Source organism: Mchenga conophoros, linkage group LG11, assembly GCF_057382185.1.
Source record: "Mchenga conophoros isolate Kocher_MC1m ecotype Shallow Benthic linkage group LG11, M_conophoros_male_GT1.1, whole genome shotgun sequence".
Lineage (NCBI taxonomy): Eukaryota > Metazoa > Chordata > Actinopteri > Cichliformes > Cichlidae > Mchenga > Mchenga conophoros.
Window position 1 is genome coordinate 33,892,946 of NC_140536.1, and position 8,938 is coordinate 33,901,883.

The 8,938-nt window shown below is 33.7% G+C and overlaps 2 long non-coding RNA genes across 2 annotated transcripts; both read right to left on the reverse strand.

Annotated features, from left to right (window-relative positions):
- Positions 1-969: 969 nt before the first annotated feature.
- LOC146564818 (uncharacterized) lies at positions 970-2,784 on the reverse strand. The gene is made up of 3 exons (XR_014894306.1): positions 2,605-2,784; positions 2,092-2,183; positions 970-1,047 (listed from the first exon to the last, which is right to left on the reverse strand). It is a non-coding gene; the product is annotated as an uncharacterized LOC146564818 (long non-coding RNA).
- A 545-nt stretch (positions 2,785-3,329) lies between these two features.
- On the reverse strand, positions 3,330-4,784 carry LOC146564819 (uncharacterized). Its single transcript, XR_014894297.1, has 3 exons — positions 4,716-4,784; positions 4,323-4,371; positions 3,330-3,634 (listed from the first exon to the last, which is right to left on the reverse strand). It is a non-coding gene; the product is annotated as an uncharacterized LOC146564819 (long non-coding RNA).
- Between the last annotated feature and the right edge of the window lie 4,154 nt (positions 4,785-8,938).

Consider the following 8,938-nt stretch of genomic DNA (forward strand, 5'->3'; position numbering starts at 1 on the left):
AAATAAAAACAAAATTCAATTATTTGCAGTGTAATAAACTCATATTTTATTCACAACAGAACATAGAAACACATCAAATGTTTAAACTGAGACACGTCACTCTTTCATGAAAAATTATGACACATCTCAAAAAAGTTAGCATATGGCATGTTTGCTACCGTGTAGCAAACATGCCATGCAGACCTGATAACCTATTTATGTTTTCATGAGGATAAGTAACAACGTTGTTAACTATGGAAAAAATAATGACATCAATATTCAGTGTGACTGGAGAATTTAAATGGAGCACTGGGGTTTTTAACAACTGCGGGGAGAGTGGAGCTGGAAATTGACAGATGTACTGGTGCTGCATCTATAGTGATGTGGACTCTGTTGCTATGAGGAGAGAATAATGTGAAAACAAAGCTGTCAGTTTACCTGATGATCTAAATTTCTACCCTCACAACTGTATGGAACCATACATGCTGAAAGGTTGGGACTGATAACCAAGTCTCAGTAATCCACTAATCAGGCGTGTCACATTTCTCTAAAAGGGCACTTTGTGAACAACTGAGATACCCCAACAGCTTTAACAAAACAGCATTATTTGATGCCTTGGGGGAATGAAAATTGATCCCTGATGTATTACTTCAAAGTTACACATGTGGTGTCAAACATACTAACTTTAAATGCAAAACTAAAATGGTAAAGAGTTAAATGTTTACAATTCAGACTTTATGCACACAAATCATGCAGTTTCATACCTGGACTAATATAATTAACTAATAACAACTTGAAGAGTGAACAATTTAAAGTGATCCCTCTTTGATTGAACAGTCTTCTGGGACTTGATCTCACACGTTCAAACAAGCATCTGAAATGAGACAAACCCATTTAAATATTCAGAGAAATTCTTGGTGTGTGTGTGTGTGTGTGTGTGTGTGTGTGTGTGTGTGTGTGTGTGTGTGTGTGTGTACCATCAGTTTTCTTCCTGCTCTTCTGCACAGGCTGTTTCGTCCATCTCAGTTTGAAGTCAGTCACACCCTGCTTAGCGAGTGCTGCTTGCAGCTAAATAAGAGGAAAGAAGATAAATTGTGTTACTTTTTATTTCGTAGCTTTTTTGGAGGGGGCACTTTTACGCCTGTCATATTTGTGTTTGACACTCACATTGTTTTCTTATCAGTACCCTTACTATAATTCGTGCCACCTCTAAAATACATGATTTCAGGAGTGGAGAAATTCCCCATATAATGCTATTTTTTATCGGTCATTAACAGTAAGAAAGGATCCAAGCTGAATCTTGGTGTTTCAGCTTGGATCCTTTCTTACTGTTGAAACATGTTTAAATTATACAGCTTTCTGAAGTGTGATGGTAGCTGTCCTATTTTACATGGAAGCAAACAGAGGTGAGAACATTTTTCACATTTTCTTTAAAACTAAAATTCATTATGACACATAAATACAAAGGATTTGGGGGGTTTTTTGTACATTTTGAAAGACCTCTATTTTTTCTCTTTTGAATATTTGTTGCTGATCATTAATAGGACAAAACTATTTCTTATCGAATTACTTGATTAAGCAATGACCTAATCGATAGATTACTCGATTACTAAAACACTTTAAAGCTGCACCCTTAGCCTTTAGTTTACAGTGTAAATCACAGTGAGATTGATGCTTTAGTTATCTAGTGGTATTAAATAAAATGGAATTGAATTAAATTTCCCTTAATCCATCTTTCAACAAGTGAGTGATTGTATTCACCTTTCCACTAATTCCATTAAGCTTTTAGCTGAGTAAATGGTGAATAACAGGAAGACTTAAGACTTATAAACATAGATGAAACATTTTGTGTGTGTGTGTGTGTGTGTGTGTGTGTGTGTGTGTGTGTGTGTGTGTGTGTGTGTGTGTGTGTGTGTGTGTGTGTGTGTGTGTGTGTCAAAAAGAAAACAAGAATAAAAACACAGACAGATAAACACAACACTGTTGTGTCTCCATTCTCAAAGTTAATTTGATTGAATTATTTGCGCAAAGTACAAAAATGAATGTAACAAAATCTTATGATCAAGCAGGACTAACGTGTTTTGTTGTTTATGGCACACACACACGGTATACCTGCTCCATCAGCGCAGCCTGGTTATCTGGAGTTTCCAGGTCAACATCAGTTTGGATATTCATGCTCAACACTGTCTTCTTTGATTTGTGAACTACACAAAAACAAATCATTTCAGAATAAATCGGATCAAATTTGACAAATACTTGGTTTAGAGGAAGTTATTAATACTATTTTAGCATATTATTAGATGTTCTTAGACTAAAATAGAATGTCTTCAGCATATACCAAAACCTTGTTAAAATTTCCAGAACAAAAACAAATTCAGTGCACTCCTTTGACCTGAATGAACCTCATAGCTTTTATTATTGGAATTTCTTTTCGTATAAATTTGTCAATTTTTTGTTAGTCTTTGTGCTAAATTTAGATATTTGAAATATGAAGCTTACGATTTCAAGAATTAAATGAAACAAAGAAGTGTATTATTTTCATTACGTCTTGCTTTAAATATTTTCTGGTCGTACCATCTGTGGTAACTGACTTGAATATTAAAACTAGGGAAATATCATTCATACCTGCATAGCAGAAGAAAGGATGTTGCTCACTACATGGTTCAGTGGTCCAGGTTCCATTTCCCACCAGTACAGCAGCACAATTATTCTTATTGTTAGGTTGTCCAGTTTTCCAGTTCACGAATGTGCTGATTTGTTTGGTTTCTGACCAAAACCAGACTGGAGAAAAACTAAGGCCAATCCACAGTGGTACATCTTTAAGATTATTATTTCGAAGTGCACGACTGACTTTATCAAATGTTAGCAGATCAAGGATTTGTGCCAGAGTTGAATTTTTGTTTTCACAGCTGATTTTGGCGTCATTCCAAGTCACACGTGTCTTATTAACAATGTAATCACGGCCTGTTAAAGAAACAGAAGTTATAGATTCCATTAGTAACATTATACATATATTAATGATTTCATTTATGTTTTTAAAAATAGGCTATGCAGAAAAAAGCTGTGATTTAAATACACCATATAAATCATATGTCAGTACTGCATATATACTTCATTATTATTTTAATGAATATCCATCAGGTTTGAGTTTCACCGTGAGCTTTTTTCCAGTCTCTAACTAGAGTATAAAAAAAGTTGGATTTTTATGTTTTGAGCCTCTTTCTGAAAAATAAGTACCAAGGTCAATTTAATCTAGTGGAGTGAAATCTTACAACAAATAATCTTGATTGATACCTACCATTAAAACAAATGAAATACCGCTTGTATTCACATTTTTCACTATACCACCCATGGTAAGTTGTGAGCCCACAGTACCCAGTGTCAGAAGCCCGTGGTTCTTTATAGTCCCACATGAAATATGTGGCTTGTGTTCCATCCAGCCAGACCCACCCTAAAGCGCCCACGAGTCCTATCCAGGCTTTGCCTGTGTATCCCCCAGCTGAGGTGTTCATCAGTGCAGTGTTGTTCTCTGGGTTAGTAATTTGGGCAAGTCCAGTGTACTTCATGATGCAGTAAGCGTTGGCCTCATCCCAGGTCTTATTCTCACTGATAAAGTAATAGATGTTTGGAAAGGAAGCAGTGGAGACACAGAAACCTGAAGAATAAAATAGATTTTTATTTGACGTTTTACGAAGAAATACTGTTTATATTTATTCAGAATGTTTGTATACTTGGTACTGCAGTACAGTAAATAATTTCCTCAGTAGATCCTATAATAGGAGAAATATGTCAGTGATGGTTCAACTTGTGGTGTGGATAGAAGACACTTTTTAAATTGTACTTATGTTAGTGAATCTGAACATTTCTAAGTTGATACGCGCTCCTGCGGTATGTGGAGTCAGCATTCTATCAAACCATGATTTCTCAAATTAGAAAACACAATTAGCTTTTCATTGAGAAAGAAGTGAAGTTAAGCAAGAAAAACATACAACACTATGAAAAATGCAGGACAGTACTGCAGTTGTAGATATATGAATAATAAATATATTAAGCCAAAATTTCAGTCTACAACTTTTCTGTCCCTGTGTTGTATTATTATTTATTTATTTTTACATTTAGTTAATTCCTTACTTTTTATTCATTTAATTATAGTCATAATGTTGGAGCAACAGCGGTCTTCAAATATCATTTCATAAAACTCTATGCAATATTTGGTCAGTTATTACCTCTCTTTAAAAAAAATCAAGGTAGAAACAATTTCTATTTGGAAAAGAACTGTGAATTATAATTATAATTACATACTGAACAAGAATTTAACAAACAGCACACTCCTGAAATATTACCTGAAAGCATGAGAAGGACTACAAACACATCCATGTTCACTTTGATTAACTGTGGAGAAAAGAAGTTCAGTAGAATTTATAAATTGAAAGCTATAATAAATATACAACATTCACTGTTAGAATGAGAGTGGTTAAAAAACAAAGCGATTAGAAAGGACCGAAATTCTTACAGGTATTTAAACATACCACAAAATGTTTTGTGTCTTGTTTTCTTGAATGTTTAACCTGACACTAACTAACTAGCTTTAAATATATAATATAAAAATCTCCTCTATATTTTTGCATTTAGTTAAGGGCCTCGTGTTAATGTTTATACCTTAATATAAAAATCTATTACTACAGCAAATTCAAAAAGAAAGTTTTATATATGTAGATAGATAGATAAAAACTTACCACACTTCTTGAGTTACCAAACACGAACAGCTGCTCGTCACTGTGTGTTCCTTTCTCTCTGAGGTTGCTGTTATAATATAATGCAAATAAGTGGAAAGTTTAAATTTCACTTGTGACACACCCTTGATGACACTGTGAGGCTTTCTCGTGACCCTCCCATATAAACTGTGCTCTCTTTAGAGATTTACAACTTCCATGATTTCTTATGAAAGAATTCTCTTTTTCACATTGGTTATAGTTGATTAATATAAGTATTCACAGCAAGATGTGACGCCGACATAAGTCACATTTTTGTTTGAACTGAGTTTTACCAAAGTAAATTACATCAGTGGTAAAACTCCACATTGTATCTATTTAATAACGTGAAAATTTTATTGAAATTGAGCACTGAAAAAACTTTTAGGAATGTTGCAAGCTTGTGCGGCTGTGCATGCAAACCTCCACTGATTCATTCAAATGTTCAGACCACATAATGTAAAAATCTATTACAAAATCCATTTTACATTACCAAATACGATAGCTGAAATGTAACAATATGAAAAGTCTTCAGAAGCATCACCTGATGTGTGAGGAATTTTGGAGGAAATTAAATTAAATTGGTTTGTAAATAGAGTTTGCATCATTATTTTTTCTTCATTAGGATTTTAAATTGAATCAACTTCAACAATTATTGCTATTATTTGTTTGTTTGTTTTTTAAAATTATTTGGGGGTCACAACCGAGTTTTTTAGTTAACATAAGTAGCATCCGTCCATTGTTTACACATACACGTAAAACTAAGAACTAACAACTAAGAATTTGTTGTAGTTTAAACAAGTTATTATAATAATAACTATGATTATGAACATGTAAATATTACATAAGCTCATAGCTGCTAAACATTAGTATTGTTATTGAGTGACAGTTATATTTCCCTTAAACAAATAAAAGAATAACATTTTTTGATCATATTTGTCATAAAAGAGGCTCACAAGAATAAAAATAAGACTAATGTGATAGGACCATGATTGCACTTAATTTTTTACTTAATTGTAGGTCATGAGAATTATTTAACGAAATTATTTTCTCAATTATCATGAAAGTACAAACTGGAAACTCCAGAATTTTGATCTATTTGGATAGCACAATCTACCAATATTGTTTTTAAGTACAATTTTTTAATACAATTTTTCATATTTGAGCAGTGCAGCATGAAAGTTGAATGACTTTTTTTTTTTCATTTTTGGGATTATTGATTTCATGCTATAAAGTATTTTGTGCTTTATTTAGCAATTTTGTAAAATGTAACTATATATCATCTAAATGTTTTTTATCAATTTAAACTGTTAAACTATTGAACATTTTTAATGTAATGGTCCCAAAACAGCTCTTGATTTATTTTGATGGCAAGAAAGATCAGGGAAAATTTTAGGCGCTTACATTTAGTTTGTGAAATATTAATTTTCAAACATGGTTTGTGTGGAAACAATGGCTTTAAAGTGGGCTGAAAGACCATTTTTCAAAAGAATGTATGCTAAAGTGTTTTATATGTAAAGCCAAAATTTCACAGCGCTCAGTATAAATGTTGACATTTTGATCATGAAAGGCTTCCTTTTCCTAATCACTTAATTTCAATAAAAAACATCATGACATCCAGAAACTGTGTGGAAAAGACTTTCATAAGCACTCGGGACAGGAGCTTGTGACTGCAGTTAGAGAAGGCTCTTCAATAATGCAATGGAGGATGTTGCTGTCGTGGGTCTACTGCACTGAAACAACATTATGACAAAAAGCCACAAAAAGCTTATGTAGATACTTTGTGTATATATCATGTTGTTGCGTGTGGGTTATAAAAGAAAACCACAGATGAAACCACAGATCTTTTAATTAAGGTTGTAATAAAGGAGCATAGTACCCTGTCAGTATGAGATAAGCAGTTCATCGGTTAATGCACGTTTTTCCTTCCTGCTGGAGTAATGATCCAAGTCAATTCTAAATTTGTATGACTGAACGTGTTAATGAATCCCAGGTTTTCTACAGACACTTTAAGGATAGATTTGGGGGAATGTTTTAGGCCGATTATGAGTGTATGCCAACCTCTCCACACTGAACTAAAGAACTGAACTAACTGTGACCTCTGAAAACAGACTGAAGCTCAGTAATATTTCACAGTAATATTTCTGTGCTTGATCTGAATTAATTTGTCAAAGGTATTTATGTAATTTTTTAAAATATTGCTTCCATATACTAAACATAATGAACTTTTCAGTCAACTAGTACTCTGCAATACAACTAGAGATGTACAATTATCCCCACAGTACTGATTATGCTTCGTCTATTAAATGATAGTAAATACTATGATGATTTGGAGATGTCCTCAAATGTCATTTAAAGGAAAATTCTGCAGTGTTGTGGTCTTATTGGTCAGTTATCGTATCCCTTGAAAGTTCAAGGTGGGAAAGAGCACTGAATTATTACTTGATGAACTAGAATTTAACAAATACCTCACAGCAAGAAAAGTTATGAATGAACACAGAAAATCTTAGACTTGCAAAAGTGTGATGGAAATTTTTACTTTTGAATAAATGCATATCAATGAATGAGCCTGAGGACATAACATCATTAATAAAATGAGTAAAAATGAGTGTGGAGCTTGTTTGTTTTTTCTTAATTAGTTTTTTAATTGTTTGTTTGCTTGGTTGAGCTTTTTTCTGTGTGTGTTTGCATTCAAAGCTCCCTTGAGGTATCATTCAAATCCAAAGGGTTGCACAATGCCAGCTCAGACGTAAGAAAAAAGAAAGCTACAACATTCAAATTAGCTTCAACATAAAATCGCCATATATCTAAGCTCTCTTAAGCATATTTCTCTCTCAAGAATTTAGGTGTTGTGCAATTACTGTACTATATAGATTAAAGCTGGAGTTTCCTTGTAAAAATGTGCGCTTACATTGAGTTTTCCTCATTCCTAAAACATGGTAGATATTTCATTGTTTGTGATTGTCATTACACAGGTACCTGAGCACTGACAAAACATTCAAGCAACTCGAAAGCTTCAAACCTCCATTAATGATTCATTCAAATGTTTGGACCACAAAACGTCAGTGGTTGAATGTAAGAATAAGAAAAATCCTGGTAGTTTAGGATAATCAGCTGCACGATCAAACTGTCTGGCCCTGACACACTGCGTTATCTCGTTACATATATTAAATTATTGTAAATGTCTACACAATACCTCATAATAAACAACATATTGATACAATAAAACAATTTAATCTTTAAATTATACCTAAAAACCCACTCAGTTATTTTGCTAAAGTACAGGTTGATTGCACCTCATGTATATTTCTGTCATGCTGCTTTCTACTTCTATTCAACTGTATTTTGAATTAAAGTATCGTACTTTGTGTTCAAGGTTATTTATTTTTAAAACTTTAAGTTTCAGATTTGAAACTACTCAAGCTTAAAAATCCAAATTTGGCAGCCTGAACTCTCTTTGCCAGTTTTCTTGAATTTTCTTTAAGTAGTCTTCAGGAATAGTTCTCCAGGCTTCTTGAAGGACATTCAAAGTTTTTCTTTGAATGTTGGATGTCTTTAGTTCTTTTCTCCACCCCACACTGCTTTAATAATGTTGAGGTCCAGGCTCTTGGGAGGCTAGTAATGGTGATCCATGGTAATTGTTTTCTATCCAGGTATTCTTTTAGCATTGTGTTTTGGATCATTGTCATGCTGAAAAATGAAGTTGCTGCCAGTCTGGTGCTTTCTAGTTGTTTTTGTCTGGTAGATGAAAATCTGACTGTACTTTTCTGCATTCATTAGAAGCCACAGGCTGAAATGAAGCCCAGGCCATGACAGAGCCTCCACTGTCTTTTCCTTCTTTAAGAATGGATTCTTGGGTGCCAGTTTATCTCACTAGGTTGATCAGGCGATGTACCAGCCTGGATTTGAGTCTGACCCAAGGCCCTTTGCTGTGTGTTATCCCTGACTCCATGCTTTCCTGTCTAATCTTCACTGTGTGTTATCCAACAAAATCATGAAAAACTGCCTCTTAAAACATGGGTTCTTGACAGCCACACTTCCATAGACTCCATTTTTGATGAGGATTCAGTGGACTGTAGATCAATTAAAGGGCATCTCTAAGGTCCTATGTCGTCTTGATGTAGTGGTTCGCCCCCTTGTGGCTCTAATGTGAAGTTTAAGTTATGAGTCGATGTGGGGTTTAATTAAAAAATTACAATGTTATTTTT